Raw genomic sequence first — 21,410 nt, 5'->3', positions numbered from 1 at the left:
CATGTAACTGCACCTCCTGCAGAGGGAGTTGAGCCAAGTGGAAGCTAAGGAACAGGCCACGCTGTGGAAGGCAGGGGTTAGGGCTGGATGAAGGTGTTAAAAGTGGCCAACCAAGACAGAATAAGAAGTGAACTGGGATTATTTCCTGTGACCTCGTGACTCATCAAAGCCCCTCTGGGGGCGGGGGGGTTGAAATTCCCAGTTTAAGGAAAACTAGCACGCACACACACATACTTTCCCCAGTGGGTCATAGCCATGGATAGTCACACATTTATATAATTACTGATGCTTATTCTAAAGTCGTGGGGCTTCACTGGTGGTTCAGATGGTTAAAAAATCTGCCTGCAGTGCAGGAGACCTGGGTTCGATCCCTGGGTTGGGAAGTTCTCCTGGAGATGGAAATGGTAACCCACTCCAGTATTCTTGCCTGAAGAATCCCATGGACAGAGGCGCTCAGCAGGCTATAGTCCACGGGGTCGCAAGTCAGACACGACTGAAAGACTAACGCATATACATTCTAAAGTAGCGGTTCTCAACCAAAGGAACTCACACTCTCCCTTTTCAGGCACATTTAATAATATCTGGAGTCCTTTATTTTGGTTGTCAAGACTGGGTGGGTAGGTGGAAGGGGGAAGGAGAGGTGATAGTTACCAACTTCTAGTAGATAGAGATCAGGGATGCAGCTGAAAATCCATCAATACACAACCTCCCACAACAGAGAATTATCAGGCCCCAATGTCAGTGGTGCTGAGGCTGAGAAACCCTGTTCTGAAGGAGATCCCTTGCCTCACTAATTGTGCAGCGATACTAATAACTAACATTTGTCAACCCTTTGCCTGGTGTCAGACACTCTTCTTAGGATTTTACACGTGGCCTCTCATTTATTTCTCATAACAGATTACAAGGTAGGTTTTATAATCATCACTTTTTTTTTTTTTTTGATGAGAAGAGTGAATCCTGGAGAGGTTAAGTGGTGTGCTGAAAATCCCATGTTTAGAAAGCAGCTGGATCAGGATCTGAGCCTCAACTTAACCACTTCTGTCTACCTTTCCTCCCATGACAAAGCATGCTAAAGTCCTTTGTTCTCAAGAAGACAGAGTGAAGAGAAGATCTCAACAGCTTGTCTTTATAATGGAAATCACTGAGGTTTCCAGTCTCTAAAGACTGCCCTGGGGTGGGTGGATACTGGTGAATAAGAAGAAAGACACAGATAGGCCCGGTGTTCACGACGGGACAGGTGTGGTCGCCCTGCTTCGCGGGTATCCCTGCAGCATGAGCCAGACCCAGAAGCTTTTGGAATACCACTTGGAAACTTCTTGGCAAAGCCTAACAATGGAAAAGCATAAGCAGATCCTAAATTACCATTATCATTAATCGGGCTTGACATGAACAACCCCCTCCTAAGTACTGTTCAATCATTGCCCCTTTTCATGCTTTTCTCCCAGATTCCCACAGGCCTCCTTAGACTGAAGGGTACCTGAGCCCTGCCCCTGTGTGTGGTCCTCAGTGGAACAATGGAGGCAAAGGAATCCCTGACAGAGTAGGCTGGGACCTTGGACATAAAGCAGATACGGGGCTCAGCCCGGGCCCTGCAGTGTGAGAGAGGGCCATAGGGCACAGGGCAGGAAAGGGAAGAGGAAGCGGGAGAGAGGTCAGGTCTGAAGGGGTGGGGCGGGGGCGGAGAGAGCCAACGATGGAGCAGGTTTGTGTTCAGACACATCCAGAGTTGTCACTTTAATGGATTCTGCAGGAGGAGGCAGGCCTGCTTTCCAGGTAGCCTGGGAAACCAGCTTCCCATGAGAGAAGAATTTTTAAAAAGCCCTTTATTCAAGAAATCTATTTGTTAGTTATTGTTTTAGAGCATTCTTCTTTTTGATATGTATTAATTATGCTTCAGATTTTTTCTCAACCCATGAAGGTTTTTAGGGAAAGGCTGGACCACATCTCTGAGCTGTCCACTACCTTGTCCTCTTATTCTGCAAATATTTGTTGAGATCCCACCAAGTGCTAAGCACTGTTCTCAGCATTAGGGATACAGCTGCAGACAGAATAGACGTGGCCTTGCCCTTGTGGAGCTCATACACCAGAGAGGAGACAGGAGGAAAAAACAGTAAGTAAAATAAAATAATAAATAAATAACTTATGTCTGTGCATCAAAGGCGGAGAAGGCAGTGGCACCCCAATCCAGTACTCTTGCCTGGAAAATCCAATGGGTGGAGGAGCCTGGTAGGCTGCAGTCCATGGGGTCGCTAAGAGTCAGACGTGACTGAGCGACTTCACTTTCACTTTTCACTTTCATGCATTGGAGAAGGAAACGGCAACCCACTCCAGTGTTCTTGCCTGGAGAATCCCAGGGACGGGGAAGCCTGGTGGGCTGCCGTCTACGGGGTCGCACAGAGTCGGACATGACTGAAGCGACTTAGCAGCAGCAGTGCATCAAAGGACCCAATGAAAAGAATGAAAAGGCAACCGATGGAATGGGAGGAAAAAAATGTGCAAATCATACAACTGACAAGTGGTTAATATCTAGTATATGTAAAGAACTCCTACAGCTCAATGACAAAAAAAAAAAAACTCAGCCAGATTAAAAATGGGGAAAAGAAGATAAACAAATGGTCAACGAGCGCGTGAAAAGAGGTACAGTGGCGCTAGCCATTGAGGAAATGCAAATCAAAACCACAGTGAGATTCTCCTTCACACTCACTAAGAGCGCTTCTGTAAAAAGATAACAGATATTGGTGAGAATGTGTAGAAACTGGAACCCTTGTGCATTTGTTGGTATGAATGTAAAATGGTGCAGTGCTTTGGAAACAGTACTGTGGTTCCTCAAAAAAGTAAAAACAAAATTATCGTATGATTTATAAATTCCACTTCTGGGTATGTAACACTGGGTTGGCCAAAAAACTTGGGGTTTTCTATAACAGCTTATGAAGAAACTCCAAACAAACTTATTGGCCAACCCAATATATTCAAAAGAATTGAAAGCAGGATCTCAGATATTTATGTCCCCAGCACCACTATTCATAGCAGCTAAAAGGTGGAAGCAACCCCAGTATCCATCGATGGATGAATGAATAAGCAAAATGTGATCAGTTCAGTTCAGTTCAGTCGCTCAGTTGTGTCTGACTCTTTGCGAGCCCATGGACTACAGCACCTCAAGCCTCCCTGTCCACCACCAGCTCCTGGAGTTTACCCAAACTCATGTCCATTGAGTCGGTGATGCCATCCAACCATCTCATCCTCTGCTGTCCCCTTCTCCTCCTGCCTTTAATCTTTCCCAGCATCAGGGTCTTTTCAAATGAATCAGTTCTTCGCATCAGGTGGCCAAAGTATTATATACATGATATATACATGCAATGAGGCATCATTCAGGCTTAAAAATAAAGGGAATTCTGACATATACTAGGACATGGATAAAGCTTGGGGACATAATGCTAAGTGATAAAATTAAGTCACAAAAAGACAAATATTGTATTATTCCACTTATATGAGGTACCTAGAGTTATCAAATTCAGAGACAGAAAGTAGAATGGTGGGTACTAGAGACTGAGGGAAGTTGGGGTGGAGAGTTAGTTGTTTAAGAGGTAGAGAGTTTGGGGTTTGTGAGAATTCTGGAGATTGATTGCATAATAATGTGAATGTACTTAATACTACTGAACTATACGCTAAAAAATGATTGTGATGGTAAACTTTGTGTTATGTGTATTTTACCACAATTAAAAGTATAAGTAAATGATAATTTTGTTAGAAGGTGACGAGTGTCATGAAGTAAAAATAAAGCCATGTGATGGGAAGGGGTGTGCAGGATGGATTTGGTGTTGCAATTTAAAAGTTGACATCTTTAAGTCTCACTGACAGTGACGTTTGAGCAAAGACTTGTATATGGTGGGGGTTGAGCCACGTGAATCTGGACGAAGAGCGGTCCAGGCAGAGGGTGCAGGTGGGACAAATCTTTAGGCGGCTTGGCATGTTTGAGGGACAGGAGCTCAGGGAGCATTGAGCCAAGTGAGCAAGGCGGGGAGAAGGGGCAGATGGTTCTGGGCCTTGGGAGCCACTGCAAAATCTGACTTTATCCTGAGTGAGGGCAAAGCCACCAAAGAACTTGGAATGGAAAAGAGCTGTAGGCTGGCAGGCGTTTCAGTGTGGTCGTTCTCTCCGCTGTGCTGAGAAAGGGCTGTAGGGGGCGCGACAGGAGACCAGGAGGACATCCTCCTGAGTGACAGAACCGCGGTGGGATCCAAGTGGGAGCAGTGGACACGCTGAGGGGAAATTTGAAGGGAAAGCCAGCTGATTTTTCTGATGAGTTGGAAAGCGTGTGTGTAAGAAAAACGAATGAATCCAGAAAGACCCCAAAACTTTTGTCCTGTGCCATAGGAAGAGTGGAGGAGTCATGAGTTAACTGAAACGGGGTGAAGGGCAAACGGAGCAGGTTTTGCAGGGAGGAATCGGTGTTACGTTTGGATATGTTGCGTCCGAGGCAATAATCACCTCTTACCACAAGAACCTCAGTGGATGTTCAGGCCTGGAGTTCAGAAGGGACCTCCCCTCTGGAGACTCTGCCTGGGGAGCCAGCAAGCTGTAAAAGGTAGAGGTTGAAAGCGGTGAGTCAGGAGGAGTCGCCTTCAGGGTGAATCTAGAGAGAGAAGAAGCCCCAAAGGCACCCAGGGTGACCTGATGTCAGTAGGTCCCAAGCATAGGAGCGACCAGGACAGGAGCCTGAGAAGCGGGCAGAAGTTATGCGTGGAGCCCACAGTCTGCAGAGAAGCTCCGGAGTGGAGCACACTGCATTTTGAAGACAAGGAAAAATCGCGTCCCAGAAGAGAGAGGTGATGTACTCAAGTCTCGTTGCTCATCAGTGACCATCGCAAAGGAAGTGCTTCTCACAGGAACTTGCCTATCCAGGAGCCAGAAACAGAGCACCTAATTTTAACGGGGGCGGGGACCAAACATTCGTAAAGGAAGAAAGTTCTTTGAGGCTCATCTGGACCCGCTGTGTAATTAGACAGTACATTACAAATGCTATAAAACTGACAATAACGATAAGCAAAGCCAAAGGAAAGAAAAGTGGACCGTAGATCTTGGTGTCTTCATGGGGTTGAGCAGTTGATATGCTAGTAGTACTGGCACAATTATAAATTTAACTTTCACATTTGCTTCTTCTTAAACATTCTCTGCTCAACCCGATGAAAAACCTCATTTTCTCCAAACCCTTTCAAATGACCAGAACCATCAGAATACCTGGAAGTGTTTTGGACACTCATGTTGTAGAAATTCTCAAAGTCCACCAGGTGGAATTAACAGTATTTTTCAACCAGATGTTATCTGTAAAATAAAGACTGAAGAGAGGTGAAATGTATATTTTGAGAGTCAGTGCAGTGTAAGTTTTTCTTGCAATATCATTTCAATGGCATTCTTTTCTGTATTGTGTGTTTTACCTTGGCCTCATCTGTCTTTGACAAAGATTCAAAAAAACAGACATTGCTTTTTCAGTAGCATCTCAATATTATTTTTTCCTGTAGTATGTGTATCTTTTTTTTGTTTTCTTCTTTCCCTGATGACTGGCTGTTCCATATCTTACCCCTCATAGTCTTAGACTTTCAGGAAAACTTGGTAAAGGGAAGAAATTAAAAAGCCAAATCACCCACAAAAATAAAGTTCTTCTCCAGAATCAATAGCCAGTACTAATATTTTAACGTGTTTACTTCTAGTGAATTTCCTCCCTAGACTTAATTCCTTTAAAGTTATTCATGATTACATAAATATAACATTTTAGGTTATTAATACTTTCTAACCAGCTGGACTATTCTGGGTTCCTTGCTTCTGGAGAAATATGTGACTGAGTAAGGAGCAAAGGAAAAAAAATCTCTCCCTGGCGTCAGGGTTTGAAATGCCCATATGCCTGGGTGTGTAGACATCACAGAGTGGTGTTTTGAGAGCATGGTTGGAGTAGTACGGGATCTTTCCCTTCCTTTCACCTCCTCTACACACACACACACACACACACACACACACACACACACACACACACGCACTTCCTCCTGGGGAGAAAGGAAACAGGAGAGGTTCAGAGGATTCAGAAGAGCCTCAGGCTCTGTTCTCCGGGGAAAATGGCAACAACTCAAGACAGATAGTCTTATGCGGGAACAGAGGAGGTTGTTTCCATTTTTCCAGGTGAAAAGTAAGGAAGTGATAAAATTATAGGGAAGAAATGGCTGTAGATGTGTCCAGGCCAGAACGCTTAAACCAGCCTCATGAAACGTCCAATCCTGTGCTGTGGTCAGGAAGCAAAAGAGTGACCCAAGATTGGAAGATGACTTTGGCTGGAAATGAGGACTGTATCCAGTCTGGAGGATAGATTTCTCCATAGATGCCCCAACTGAGGAGCTTCCAGGAGAAAGGAATCCTGAGGTTAAGTTTCTACCACTCTGAAGGATTTATGTAAAAAAGGAAGTTGAATTGTTATAGAAAAATACTATTTTCACCCTTGAGTTTGTGGACTACAATCTGTGCCAAATTCTACAAATTTATTTCATCACCTGATTTTTCCCAATATCTTAAATGTTTCTGTCTTAACATTATTTTTAATGCTGGCTTACTATTTCATTGAGTGGATGTCAATTTTCTTAACAATTATTGTTAAACATTTTGTTTTTTCCATTTTGTGCTGTTATAATTATTGCTGTATGTATCCCTAGGCACAAACATTGAGGATGAATGGTTTAAAATCAGTTACAGAAGTGAGTTATTGCTCAGAAGGTATGAACAATTTTAATTCCCATAATGCATATGCCAAATTCCCTTCCAAATGCTTGGCAGGAATGTGTACTTTCCTGAGCCATTGACAAGAGCTCACTGTTAGAATTAAACATTATTTTAGCATCAAATGACTTTGCTGTGTTATAGTTGAAGAAAAGATTCCACTAGTTTACAAATACGTTCTTTTTTCTCTGATTGAAAAAGCAAAATATGTTCATTTTAGAACATTTCAAAAATGTAGAAAAGTACAAGAGCTAACTAAAAATCACCTAAAACCCCATTATTGGAAGACAGCCTCTATTCACTAGCTGACATCCACATCCCAGGCTTGCTTTCTATTAATTTGTGTGTCTATTCACACATACAACCACATGTGCCTATATTTGGCTTCTTACAGAACTGGAATCATTATATATAGCATTATGTAAATTTTTTATTTAAAAATTCCATGAACATTTTTTAAAATCATAAAATGTTCTTATCAAAGTCATTTACACAATGTTCTAAACCTGTCTTAGATACAAAACAGTCAGTGATAGCCTGCTGTTGACATGTTGGAATGATAATAAAAGGATACAAATGTGCATACACCTATTTCACATAGATTCTGACCCTCAAAGAGTGAGATTATTTTCAGTGCAGTTTAGTGAATGAGCACTGACATTGAAAATAAGGGCTTCATTTGGTTGTGTTGCTTACTAGTCATGAGACTACAAGACTCAGTGAGCATCACCACCCTTAGCCTACCATTGTCTTAAGGGTTTGTTGCAAGTATGAATAGGAAAAGACAGGAAAATGTCATAAGACGTATCACTGGCTGGGATATCATATTCTCTGTTAAACTTTGTATTTGAAGTACACGGAACCCAGTGAATTAGCCGAGACCAGAGCCCAAAATCTTACTTCTGGTTGGCATCCCAGGGCTTCTCTCTTTCCAGCAATTGTAACAAAGTGCTTGTGAGCTGTAGGATTACTACTATTAAAGGGCCACTGGATCCTAGATCCCAATCTTTTTTTCCTTTTTTAAGGACTGGACCAGAACAGATTTTTCTTCTTTTTAATCTTATCAGGTTATCTTCTGCCCAGCTGCAAGCTGGTTGTCCATGACTTTCTTCAATGGCTCACCACACACAGGTGATTGCTAACTACTGAGTTCTTGGCCATAATCATCTCTTCCTCTCACTTTTGCATGGGGTTGTCTATTTAAAAAGCTGTCCTATTAAGTGGAGCAGCTTCTACATTCAGCAAAGTGATCATGACAAAATCCAGTCAGCATTTGCCTTGCAACAAGTGGGTGCTTTTGACTGCGAGGCTTGTGCCATGCAGTGTGAGCTGTCTGACTTTGACGTGACATAACTTGCATGGTGCATTTGCTCTCCTCATGCAAAGACATCCTCTATTGTAAGGCACTGACCACTGTATGTGAGCGATAGAGACTCAAGACTCCATCCCTCTTCAGAGACATCTCAGGTCACAGTAGGGGTTTAGCCCATCGTGTTTATTGGTGGTATTTTAGCAGCGAGATGTTGATTTTACAGGCACATTATTTTTAGGATTTGTTATTATGCTACTTATAAAACGCCCGATTCATGTGGACATTTAACAGCGACTGAATTATTACTTAGTAAATACTCTTTTGAAATAATTTAGAAAATATTATTTTGTCCCCCAATTTCTTTAAAGATGAGTTAAGAAGACTCTCTGCCACCAGTTCCTTCAGCAGCCCTGAGAAAATTAATTTAGTCCGCTTTACTTTAGCTTCCTGTATGCAAAGACAAAGGTTTGGGCCTTTAGAATTTCCTGAAACCTTTAGAAAAAAAGGGTCTTTGAGAACATTCAGAGGAAGAAGAGGTGGGAGAGAGGAGGGGAGGGTGATAAAAATTACTTTGCTCCCTGAGGCATGTGGTATGTCCCCTAAAGAAGTTTCTTCCTCTCTCTTTGATTGTTGAAATATGTTGAGTCACTGGGAGAACTGTAGTTTCCTTACATGCTCAGGGGAATTTTACTGTGGACACATCCTTGTCATCTATGTGTATAAATGCATGTGCACACACACATTCATGCACACAATCAAAGGCTCCATGCACATACACAAGGATTCATGGATTTTGGATAACAGACTCTTCAGTGAACAGTTAGAACTTGTGTTTATTGACCGCTTACTATGAACTGGGCACAGTTTGTATGATCTCATTTTGTATTTCATTTTATCATCACCAAGAAACTCTCATCTGAAGTAGTTGCAATTGTTGCCCCCTTCTAAAAGTGAGCAATGTGGGGCTCAGGTAGGTTGTAGAACTTGCTCATGCTCCTACAGCTGTTCTGTGACAGAGCCTGAACTCAGGCCCAGCTCTGACTGACTCTGAAGTCAGATTCTCCTCAGAATGCTAAGGACTGGGGCTCTAGGCTTCTTAGAGTTCTAACCATGAGGAATGGCAGAATTACTTCAGGACCTTTAGTCTCTCACTCAGTGTGGGGTCTGTGAAGACAAGAAGTGGGTGCTCAAAGCCCTGGAAATGCTGAGCTGGGTTTATACCCCCGACATGAGACATCTGTGTTCATTTCTTCTTGTGAACCTGTAACGGTTAGTTTTACGTGTCAATTTGGCTGGACTAAAAGGACACAGATATGTTTTCAAACATTATTCTGATTGCTTCTGTGAGGGTGTTGTCTGAAGGAGCTTCAATACCATTTAAATCAGTAGACTTTGAGCAAAGCAGATTGCCCACCAAAACATGGGTGGGCCTTACCCAATCAGTTGAAGTTCTGCATAGCGCTAAGACTGACTTCCCCTGAGCAAGAAGGAACTCTGGCAGCTGATTACCTTTGGACTCAATTGCAACTCTTCCCTGGACCTCTAGCTTGCTGGCCTACCCTGGGGATTTTGGACCCACCAAGCCTTCATCATCAGTTCAGTTCAGTTCAGTTGCTCAGTCGTGTCCAACTCTTTGCAACCCCATGAATCACAGCATGCCAGGCCTTCCTGTCCATCAACAACTCCCGGAGTTCACTCAGACTCACGTCCATCGAGTCAGTGATGCCATCCAGCCATCTCATCCTCTGTCGTCCCTTTCTCCTCCTGCCCCCAATCCCTCCCAGCATCAGAGTCTTTTCCAATGAGTCAACTCTTTGCATGAGGTGGCCAAAGTATTGGAGTTTCAGCTTTAGCATCATTCCTTCCAAATAAATCCCAAGGCTGATTTTCTTCAGAATGTACTGGTTGGATCTCCTTGTAGTTCAAGGGACTCTCAAGAGTCTTCTCCAACACCACAGTTCAAAAGCATCAAGCCTTCATCATAGCATGAGCCAGTTTGTTAAAATAATCTTTTCATCTTCCCATTTATCTATCTATCTACATATTCCAAATCCTGAAAGATGATGCTGTGAAAGTGCTGCACTCAATATGCCAGCAAATTTAGAAAACTCAGCAGTGGCCACAGGACTGGAAAAGGTCAGTTTTCATTCCAATCCCAAAGAAAGGCAATGCCAAAGAATGCTCAAACTACCGCACAATCGCACCCATCTCACACGCTAGTAAAGTAATGCTCAAAATTCTCCAAGCCAGGCTTCAGCAATATGTGAACCGTGAACTTCCTGATGTTCAAGCTGTTTTAGAAAAGGCAGAGGAACCAGAGATCAAATTGTCAACATCCAGTGGATCATGGAAAAAGCAAGAGAGTTGCAGAAAAACATCTATTTCTGCTTTATTGACTATGCCAAAGCCTTTGTTGTGGATCACAACAAACTGTGGAAAATTCTTCAAGAGATGGGAATACCAGACCACCTGACCTGCCTCTTGAGAAACCTATATGCAGGTCAGGAAGCAACAGTTAGAACTGGACATGGAACAACAGACTGGTTCCAAATAGGAAAAGGAGTACGTCAAGGCTGTATATTGTCACCCTGCTTCTTTAACTTATATGCAGAGTACATCATGAGAAATGCTGGACTGGAAGAAACACAAGCTGGAATCAAGATTGCCAGGAGAAATATCAATCACCTCAGATATGCAGATGACACCACCCTTATGGCAGAAAGTGAAGAGGAACTCAAAAGCCTCTTGATGAAAGTGAAAGTGGAGAGTGAAAAAGTTGGCTTAAAGCTCAACATTCAGAAACTGAAGATCATGGCATCGGTCCCATCACTTCATGGGAAATAGATGGGGAAACAGTGGAAACAGTGTCAGACTTTATTTTTCTGGGCTCCAAAATGACTACAGATGGTGACTGCAGCCATGAAATTAAAAGACACTTACTCCTTGGAAGGAAAGTTTTGACCAACCTAGATAGCATATTGAAAAGCAGAGACATTACTTTGCCAACAAAGGTCTGTCTAGTCAAAGCTATGGTTTTTCCTGTGGTCATGTATGGATGTGAGAGTTTGACTGTGAAGAAGGCTGAGTGCCGAAGAATGGATGCTTTTGACCTGTGGTGCTGGAGAAGGCTCCTGAGAGCCCCTTGGACTGCAAGGAGATCCAACCAGTCCATTCTGAAGGAGATCAGCCCTGGGATTTCTTTGGAAGGAATAATGCTAAAGCTGAAACTCCAGTACTTTGGCCACCTCATGCGAAGAGTTGACTCATTGGAAAAGACTCTGATGCTGGGAGGGATTGGGGGCAAGAGGAGAAAGGGATGACAGAGGATGAGATGGCTGGATGGCATCACCGACTCGATGGACGTGAGTCTGAGTGAACTCCGGGAGTTGGTGATGGATAGGGAGGCCTGGCGTGCTTCGATTCCTGGGGTCGCAAAGAGTCGGACACGACTGAGCAACTGATCTGATCTGATATATATGTAAATATATGTGTGTATAGATACATATGTGTGGATATATATAGATGTGTGGATATATATGTGTGTGCATATGTATCTGTATATATATATGTGTGTGTGTGTGATATCTCTTGGTGTTTCTGTTTTTCTGGAGAATGCTAACTAGTACAGACCCTGTCCCATTTAGAACAGGATTTCTTTAAAATTGTTAATGGATCACCGAACTTTTCCTTTAGGATCTCCTGCAGCTTATTATTTGGAGAAGGCGATGGCACCCCACTCCAGTACTCTTGCCTGGAAAATCCCATGGACAGAGGAGCCTGTTAGGCTACAGTCCATGGGGTCACTAAGAGTTGGACACGACTGAGCGACTTCACTTTCACTTTTCACTTTCATGCATTGGAGAAGGAAATGGCAACCTACTCCAGTGTTCTTGCCTGAAGAATCCCAGGGACGGGGGAGCCTGGTGGGCTGCCGTCTATGGGGTTGCACAGAGTCGGACACGACTGAAGTGACTTAGCAGCAGCAGCAGCATATTATTTCCTCCAGGAAAGCTCTGTCCAAGAATCCCAAAGACATGCTTCTTTTCTAATTTTTAAAAATTGTATTCCCCCACTTCCCTTATCCACCTCAGCTGTTTTCTAAGTGTGAACTGGACAGAGCCAGGAGTTTCTGCTCCATGGCGGGCACCCCTCCTCTTGCTGTCAACACTCACTGAAGCTGCACTGACTTTCTTTTTGTTCTTTGATGAGGTTCCTTTTGGGTTCTGTGTGTGAAGCCTGTGGTGCCTGTAACAATAATACTCAAGATGGTCCCTTCTGTTTCCTTCTCCACATTTGGGTGCTGGCTCTCAAGATTTTGAACACCTGGGACAGAGTGGCTCTCCTGTGTATTTCTAGCACGTCACATTGTTTTATTGTCTTTCCTGATGTGTCTTGTTTAAAGTTTGTCTTTCCTCATCCCAATGTCAACTTTGCGGAAGCTTGTCTTCCTGTCTGTCCTTTCATTGCTGTGTTTCTAGTGCTTAGAACATGGCCTTGCTCAGAGCTGAATCTCAGTAGACAGTGAGTGAGTAAGTGAATGAATGAATGAATGAATTTGTTGTATCTGTAGTACTTAGCTGGTGAGGCATGGTGCACAGGTGTGTGATATCCTACTGGTGAGAAGAGAGTCAGTCCTTCATTTTTGAAGATGCTTAAGTCTTGCAGGCCCCCAGGGTATCGTTTAGTTCACTGGAACAGTAATTTACTAAACAGTACCTTAGGGGCCTGAAAAAGTTAATGCATCTCCAAAAGTTTCTAATTTACACCAGGGACTAGTTTATTTACCCAGCAGGGTTTGACCTAATAGGTCTTCACTTCATTTAAGACAGTCATTAGGACTTTGTCACTTTTCCACCTTCACGTTGCCTACCCTTAGCATTTATCTCTTTGTGGAATACTGTTGCCGGTTGTTGGTGTGCACATGTGCACACACACACCCCGCATCCATGTGTGTGTGCACCATATACCTATTAATACCAGGACCCAAGAAAGATGTTGCTATGTTCTGGCACTTGTATATGTAAATACTTCATGTGTATTTTAGTATGTATAATAATAAAAAGAACCAAGCCTGTGTATTGCAATCCATTCAACTTTAATATTATTTCAGTGCTTTCTTGGTGCATATTACAAATAATTGCTTAATTAGTTCACATTTTGTTTTTTATCCAATAATTAGATCACAAAGTTTAGAGAATGTAAAAAATTCAATGTATCTGACTTACCAAGCTTTATCTATAACATGCAGCCCATTATTTTATTTCTTTTTGTTTTTTCAAATAGCAAAGCTGCTTCCACTCCTAATCTTGGATACTTTTGTTCTGAGGTTTTCCAGATTTAGCCTAATCTTTCCTCTTTTACTAATTACTGTCAGTTCTGTACTATTGTAGCATGTCAAAAAATTTCCTTCACTCTTGAGTTTATTTTTTTTAAATCATTCTTACTGATTCAAGCTATGGGAATATCTTTACTTATTGTTACACTGATGTTACAGGGCTTGGTAAAATGTTTTTCTCAACTTTAGGGTCAAATCAGATATGATTGTTACCAGCAATAGGTTTTGGTAAAACAGGTTGTGGGTAGAGATATCCTAGAATGGTTAAAAAAAAAAACAACACATTAATTTAGAGCTCCCTAATTTAGACTTTGTAATAATTCATCCTGAACTGGGCTTAAATATAGCCTTGCTGTAGAATGAGGGGTTTGGTAAGCAAATAATGCTCTAAACCAGATTGTGGAGAGCAAACTCTTTTGAGAACATTAGCTTAGTACAATGAAATCTTGATAGGGTTATTGAATTTTTTGTATCTTTTTGGTTAAACATTGTAAAAATATATCCCCTTTTGGTTAATATGGTAATTGAGGTCAGTTTATGGATATTGTATTTTCTTAGGAATATTATTCTGAACAATAGTCACAAACCTGCATTTGTAATTAGCTGTTGATATTGAGAATATTGAGTCTATAGAAGTTTAAAAGGACATTTTCTGATGCAGGTGTATGGGGTTGTGAGCTGATGCATTCTTTTAATAGTGGGCTGCAGCAAAAAACTCAACAGGATCTAGAGAAATCAAATTTTCACTGTGATTCAATAAGATTGCAGAGATTCTCAAATTTTAAACAGATTATTTATTATAAGAAGTAGTTCATGTGTTTGAAATAGGCCAACTTTATTTTAAAATTCTATCATTTCAGACTTTTCATGAATTCAGAATTTATTCTTCCAGTTAAAGTGGTTGCCTCTAAATTATTGATGTACTAGGAAAGCACTCTTGGTAAGTAGATTTCAAAAGTGTGCTTTTCTGCAGTATTTCTTTTGCATCTTGTTTAAAAAACAACATTAAAACTGGACTACTAATGGAAATACAGACAGTGTTGGAGAAGGGGATGGGGGACTGCTGTTGCCATGGCAACCCTCACTGGTCCTCAGGCAGGGATTTTTCTACCTCTGTGTTATCAACAGGTGGTAACAATATTTGAAAGATCAAGGGTCTAACTTTACTAACTTGACCCTGGCATTCTGTAGAGCTACCCTTAAATTCCTAGCTCTTTAATGGAGCTCGTGCTTGCCTGTCAAGTTGTAGCAGTAGCTGGTTCTAGGTTCTGATTCTATTTTCATATCCTAGGTTTGAAGCTGTACCTAAATTCACATTCTTTTTCCCCTGAGCTCTACCATATATGACTGAGCTTTCATCTGACAGCTGAGGATGAAAAACTATATCCTGCAAACGGTCCTTTCTTATAAATAGAGAAATCTGAGCTGGTTTATCACTGACTGAGTCGCTTTCAAGAACATAATTTGGGTCTTGTCATTTTCTTTAAAACATTTATTTTTGGCTTCTCTAGCATAAAAGACATCCAGCGGGTATAGAAGCTACACAACAGATTTATGTCAGAAGGGAAGAGTGTAATTCCCTGGCAGTCCAGTGATTAGGACTTCACACTTTGACTGGGAAGGGGATGGGTCCAACCCCTGGTTGGGGAACTCGGATTCTACAAGCTGCGTGTTGCTGAGTGGAGGGTGGAGATGGGGGTTAGGAAGCAGGGGGAAGGGAAAAGGGATAGTATATTAACAGGAAATAACAAGCTTAGTATTCTGTAATTAAATGTGATGGTTTTAGTCAAAATGACTTGTTTGGTGCTACCTTTGCATGTCTTCCAATATATGAATGACACAATTTTGTATAGCGTTTATAGATCTTAACAGATTCTTCAGTTAGATAACATGTTAAATCTTGATGAAAGTTAATGCTGATTCATAATCAGATCGAGGTCCTTTCTCTGTAGTCTACGAGAATACAGATGAAGTTCATATGAGAAATCCTAAATGTCACGAGATACATACAAAATCCTATGTGTTTTAGGAGTGGGGAGGCACTTGTCTGCTTCAAGTTATCCTTGGATGCTCCATCCTTTTAGGGAATTTGCTGTATATCTATCGGTAATTTTTCACAAGGTTTCCTAACACTGAAGACACATGTAAATATGTGTGAGAAAGCAGTAGTTAGCCTCAAGTAACAAATAGTAATCATTATTTTAATCTTATATTTCAATTAGCCTTAATCTTTTGTTTGTATAGCCTTGAAAAGCTGTAAAAATCAGTCATTATAGTTTAATTACTAACCATTATCCTGGGTGGCTAACTCCACTTCCTTCTAAACAAGTTCCTTCTTTCATTTTGTTTTTAAATGCTGCTACGGGCATTCTCTAACAATAGTGTTATCCTTTCTATAGCAGGCTTTGTAAGTTCCTCTGTAGAATGTTTTTCAGTTTTGTTGGTTCCTCCTGGTGCGAGAGAGCTGCCGCTGCCTTTTTCTTTTTGAACGGGCCTGTTCGCTGTCCCACTTCAGGACAGAATCACACTTAAGTTTTACATAATGACAGAAGTTGACTGTTTCCTGCTCTAGTGTTTATCTAGTAAAACATTTTACATTCCTGGATAGATACCAGTCTGTCATTAATGGATTCTTGGCTTTGGGCCAATAGCTAATAGTTTTATTGGTCCTCATAACATAGCTATGTGATTTTTGTAACCACAAGGGGCTCTTTTCTGAGTTTTTCTTTCTTTTTCTTTCCTTAAAAAAGAAGTAACCTAACAACCTAGAGGTGCTCCAGATTTAAAGAACAGAGCACTTCTTTTCAAATCGTTATCTACTCGTCTTCATTCATTGTTTTTGTGCTTATTAAAATTCTCACGGATCTTGGTGTATTTGGAACAAGCGTTGGGACTCAGTTGCTCCATCTTATTCCCAGCTTTCTCATTGCCTTAAAGAGGCCTGGCAAAGCTCATTTTCTCTGCTAGATGGTGTCTATTTGCCTGTCTAAATCAGGGAGGGGCAGAGAGGTTATTTATAGTGTGAGAGTTTGTCAAGCTTTATTTGATGGCTTTTTAAGTATTGAGGAAGGGGGAGCAGCATTTGGAAATCGTGGCATTAGGTCCCTAAAAGGAAAAAAAGGTCTTTCCTCCTGGGTGAGTATGTGTGAAGCCTGTGCATTTCGTGTGTTTTTTTTCCACCAGGAGACACAAGTGTTATAGTTGTGAATTCAAAACCTGCCACGGTAGTCCTGCCCTCACATGAGAGTGTGTTTTGGTGTCCTTCAGAGCTTCGATGCCTTTTTCCTCTTAGTGACGTTTCCCGTCTAGATCTTTCTCCCTCGACTCCCTATATATTTTAAACTGAAAGTTAAAATATACTTTGGGTCCCTAAATTCTCCTGCAATTCGATCATCTCCCTAATGCATATGCTACTGTACAATTCTAGGATCACAAAACCATCTTAACATGAAATTAGAAGTTGGTCATGGTGCTAATTAGGTTGTGTTCCAGGGATGTCAGATCCTGTTTTTTTTTTTCTTTTTTTTTGCCTTAATAAACACAAAAACAGTAACAACCTAACATGAAGGTAATTTCTGATTGTGGAAACTTTGGAAAAAATAAAGAATACAGAATAAGACAGTCACCTTCCAATCCCAGTTTCCACTCCCACCTCCCCATTTCACCACAAGGACAGAGACAACACTTTAGCTTATTACTTGCAGCAGTTTTCCCCCTCTATTTTGACTCATACTTTGCATTCTGTTTCTTTAAAGCTTGTTATATAATGCTCATGTCCACATGCCACCTACATTTTCTATTAGCATCATTTTAAAGGTTGCATAATCCATCATAGGAATTATGCCATCATTTACTCACCCATCTTTCAATATGGAGTATTTTGTTTTCTTTTCCTTTTATGAAAAACCGCAGTGAACGTGTCTGCGTGTAAACCCTGGCCTGATTCTTAGGATTCTCGAAGACTTTGCTCCGTTTTTAAGACAAGCCCACAGCATATTAGAGGAGCCCAGTTCTATCGGTGGAAACTTAACTCCAGGCAGCTGAGGTAAGTAATTCCAGGGAAAATACTTTCCCTGGGGAGTAGTGAGTAAGAATGCTCTACTTCTGGTGCAAGGATTTTGCACCAAAAAAAGGGTGCAAGTCTCAGAGTTCTGTAGGTGGGGAGAAAGTCCTAATTATTTTTTAGAGGGAGATTTATTCTTGTTCAGCTGGAGAAGCCACCGTATGACACATGTGTGCATGCATTTTGGTGACATGGCACAGCTGGGGAGGAGCGAGCACTTTGGTACTGCAGGTCAAGTTTACTTAACACTGTGATGTTTTAAAACAGGATGATGCCAGCTCAATTAAATGTCCCAGAACAGCAGTGTGTTTTGGGAGGCAATTCTTTCACAAACAAAACAAAATAAATGTTTTTCAGTCTTGAAAACAACACCTGCAAATAAATTGGACACTACATGAAACATGCCAGCCACAAGCTAAAATGATCAGAAAAGTCCCAAGAGAAGGCTCTGAATAAGGGCCTCACTAATCACCCATTATTCCCTTAGCTGTGATTGCTTATTTTAGTCTTTCTGTGACATTTATGCATTTTACCATTATATTAAAAATAATGTATGCAGTTTTGGACTCAAGAAAGTAATAGATGAAAATAAAAGCCCACATTCTTTTATGTGATATGATTATTGCTAGTATTTTGGCTTGCTTAGCTGATGCCTTAAAATGGCATGTTTCTTCTACTGGGCCCAGCCTCACTCTCTTTTCCCGTTAATATCAGAGCCAGGTGTATTTGGAAGCCGAGCAGAGGACTCGAAACGAGCTATCGCTCTCTCTGTTTCTGATTATTAAATTAAGGCTGTCACTTATCAGATTTTAGGAGGAACGTTTTCTTTCCTCTGGATACCACAGAGCTCTGTTTGGGTAAGCTCCGTTCAGGCTGCCAAGCCTAGCTGTGAGTTTTGACAACTGACTGGGTTGATGGTTGAGTTAAAACTCCATCCAATAGACCAGCAGCGGAGAACAGCTCTCTTGAGTTACTTTTGTGTGAAAATCAGGGGTGACCAAATGGGCTTCACAGCCCAGTGAGACAGTTGGATGTTCAGAGCAGTCTCTGGGTCTCTGGGAGGTCCCACAACTGGCTGGAGGAAAGGGCACAACTTTGGCTGTGGCCAACACTTTCACTTGGCTTTTGCCCAAGAAGGGCTTAGTTCCAAAATCAGAGTATGTAGGTTGATTTCTCACGCTAACAAGGGAAACTCCAATGTATCTGAGCAGTGATCTGGACCAGCCTCTGGACCTAACCTCAAAGCCAAGGGAAGAGAGGATCCTGGGTTCTTTGGAGATAAAAGCCACATCTTCATCCCTCCCTGGGCACTTAGCAGCAGGCTTTGTATATGGCAGTTCATCCCTGAACATTTGTTGAAGGGATCATCAAACAAATCAATTAGGAACAGGTATTAGGAGCCAAAATATATGGGAAGAGGCAAGTCTTGTGTCAAGGCTAGGGGTATGCATTTTTGCCTTGTGGTACCTGAGGCCACAAGACACCGAGATACAAGAATCATAAGGCTCCCTTTGTTTCGTGGTTTCCAATCTGTTAACAACAGTCAGAGTGGGTGACTTGTCATGAAGTAGACTGGGAGGAGGGGACTGAGGAGGAGGTGGCCACCTGGGCTGCAATGAATTCTCACCAAGCAGGGCCTACTATAAACAGCCGTGTTTTAAAATAGCAGGATGATAATGTGAGGGATTCCACAAATGATCTTTTCTCTCTCAAGTTCTCTCTTCTTAAATGGGTTATGAAGTCATGCTCTTGTCTATGCACTTTCCTTTTATTGTGAACTCCCCATCTCGGCTGGAGCAAGAATTTTGCAAGCTTTGAAATATGTCAACATAAAATAAGCTTTGAGACAGCTTGAAAAATGTAGATTCATAATGGACTCCACTAAAAATATGGTTTGTTAAAAAAACAAACCAGGCTCGATCTTCCTCACTTGGAAAAACAATCAGATGGAACTTGAGCTATCACCATCCTTTTATAGATTCCTGCACCATGAGAAGCCAAGCATTTCCCAATGAAAGCTGGCATATTTGTGATGTTCCTTTCAACCACTCGCCCAGTGACCTCTGTGACCTCTTCAAGTTCTACGGGATAGTCTGTGAGGCTTGTACAGAGGTTACCTATTCCGTGAAGCCTTCCAGACTACTCCTCATATGACAACCTATCTGTCTGAGTCTACTCTAGCTGTATATTGGCTTGTATTATTCTCTGATTAACTCACTGGTATTTTCCCCATCTTCCCAACAGACAAGGTCCTTGGTGGTAAAAATGAATGGGATATATTTATTGGGTGACTGCATTTAAGTTAAATACACACACTGACTCTAAACACATTCAAAGTAATGAGATGAATTTAATCTAAGACTTGTAAGGATTCTGGGGACCTGGGTTGGCGAGAAATGATGGGGGTTGGCTGAGGGTCAAGGAACTGGGGGAGTTTGCATTTTTGGTTTAGTGTAGGCAGTGGTGGGGATGAAACAGACACTGGCTATTAGAAACAGGTGCAAATACAGGAGGGAATATAATTTAGAGGCTAGTCTATTTTCACTTCATTCATTTTCTGTGGTGGTCTAGGTTTTTTTAACCTCATTGATTTTCAGGGCCCACTGCATCATGTTTTCCAAAGATTGGAAATGTTTTCCAAACATTGTGCTTCATTGTTTTTCACATTTATGGCTGTCTTCTTTCCTCCAGTTAATTGATGCTTCCACATGTTATTTAGGGCATACTCACAACCAGCATCCTAACTGAGCTCTGTGTATGGAAAATCCACCCTTTTATGCGCACTTCTGTCCTTCAAACCTTAATTCAATACTCTTTTGGGAATTTCCTGGCCATCCAGTGATTAGGACTTGGTGCTTTCACTGCTGGGGTGTAGGTAGGGGAACTAAGATCTTGCAAGCCATGTGGTGCAGCCCCATCCCCCGCTAAAAAGACCCCAACTCTTCTGCTCCTAGAAGCCAGAGGCATCATCAGATTTTGTTAGACACACTGGGGAAGTGCCACTCATCACTGTAATTATACAAGTCATTTGAAGTGGTTGGCAAGCAGGTGTCCCTAGCTGGAGAGCCCAGAGAGTCTTGAGAAATCAGGTTGAGAAAAAGAGAAGGTAGCGAGGATTTGATCATCAGGCCTATGGGCAGAGAGTCTCAATCTTTGAGGCAGAATAAAATCACTTGGGACATGAAATATACACCTATACACACAATAGCTCCACCACCCCCCTGGAGATTCTGATCTGTGCCCAGTGTGGGACACAGGCATCAATGTAAATGCTCCCCCAGAGATTCTGCTCTGCAGGCTGATTTGATAAACACATTGGTTTGCAGAACCTTTAGAATTCGTGGGACTCTATTTAAAATCCAGTGGAGATGGTCATTCGTATTGTCTCCTAACGGTCATTAACATTTTCCATCGCAATACTCTCTCTTCTTCCTCCTTCTTCTGCACAAGGAACTGGAAAGAAACTTAAGGACCATCAAATTTTGTTCAGTAGGTTTCAGTTCAGTTCAGTCGCTCAGTCGTGTCTGAGTAACACCATGAACCACAGCACACCAGGCCTCCCTGTCCATCACCAACTCCCGGAGTCCACCCAAACACATATCCATCGAGTTGATGATTCCATGCATCTCATCCTCTGTCGTCCCCTTCTCCTCCTGCCCTCAATCTTTCCCAACATCAGGGTCTTTTTCAATGAGTCAGCTCTTCGCATCATGTGGCCATAATATTGGAGTTTCAGCTTCAACATCAATCCTTCCAATGAATACCCAGGACTGATCTCCTTTAGGATGGACTGGTTGGATCTCCTTGCAGTCCAAGGGGTTCTCAAGAGTCTTCTCCAACACCACAGTTCAAAAGCATCAATTCTTCGGTGCTCAGCTTTCTTTATAGTCCAACTCTCACATCCATACATGACTAATGGAAAAACCATAGCCTTGACTAGA

This window comes from Bos mutus, chromosome 14, assembly GCF_027580195.1.
Source record: "Bos mutus isolate GX-2022 chromosome 14, NWIPB_WYAK_1.1, whole genome shotgun sequence".
In the NCBI taxonomy this organism is placed as follows: Eukaryota; Metazoa; Chordata; class Mammalia; order Artiodactyla; family Bovidae; genus Bos; species Bos mutus.
This window is presented reverse-complemented; position numbering follows the sequence as displayed.